This window comes from Homarus americanus, unplaced genomic scaffold, assembly GCF_018991925.1.
Source record: "Homarus americanus isolate GMGI-L3 unplaced genomic scaffold, GMGI_Hamer_2.0 scaffold33468, whole genome shotgun sequence".
Lineage (NCBI taxonomy): Eukaryota > Metazoa > Arthropoda > Malacostraca > Decapoda > Nephropidae > Homarus > Homarus americanus.
The window spans coordinates 9,838,715-9,839,714 of record NW_024714177.1 but is presented as its reverse complement, the minus strand read 5'-3'; positions in this window follow the sequence as shown (position 1 = coordinate 9,839,714).

The following is a 1,000-nucleotide window of genomic DNA, read 5'->3' as shown; positions in this document are numbered from 1 at the left end:
GTAATCTTCTTCTTGTGAGATTTGTCTCATTATAACCGGGTCGGAATTTGCTGGACTTTTAATTTCTCACTTGACTTGGGGTTTATTAAAATTTAATAGATGGTAAAGGCAGGAAGCGCCCCTTGAGAAAATCCAGAACCAGCACAAGAACACTTAAATCTACTACACAAAAATGAACTGTCCGTGACCTGGTGGAAGGATAGCTGCCCAGACTGGGATGAATGAGACACACTGTAAAAATTTAGGACACTTATATTCCCTCCAACACTACAAACACAATCAAATAATGGTACACCAATATGCGCACCTCTTTAACTTAAACTTTAAAACACTACTCTGGGGAATAAAAGTTACATGACATAGAAATTATTAGAAACACAGGCAACAATAAATTCTAGGCGTATTAAGAAATGTTGTTTGCACACATGAACAGGCCTTAAGGGCTGCCAAAATAATATCAGTCACTTAGGAAATGGCACGTAAAAAATAAGAAATTAAATAATACTCCGGCCAATGAATAGGCCTTTAAGGGTCTTCAACAAAATAATATCAGTCACTGAGGAATGGTAATAAAGATAAGAAATTAAATACTCTTACAATGAATAGGCCTTAAGGGCTTTCAGCAAAAATAATATCACTCAACAAAATTAGGCACCCCAACAGGTGTACACTTCCAACCTAACCTAACCACTGCTCTGGGGAACAAGGTTATACTCTGAGATCAGAATTATGAAGAATGGGGAGGCATTAAAAGAATCAACCACAGTATCACTCTGGTTCCAATTAATGGCAGGCACAAAACATTCAAAAAAAACACTACTATCAAAATTATTTAAGAAATATTAAACTTACACACGTCAAGATAATATCAGTCTGAGGAATGGTGTTGAACTACACCCGTGATAAGGAAGATAAATGTTCTCTAGGTATCTCCGAGTCTCAGACTCACGGTCTCAGTGTGTGACCAATTAATATACCAGATAGCCTCAGTGTACTCCCC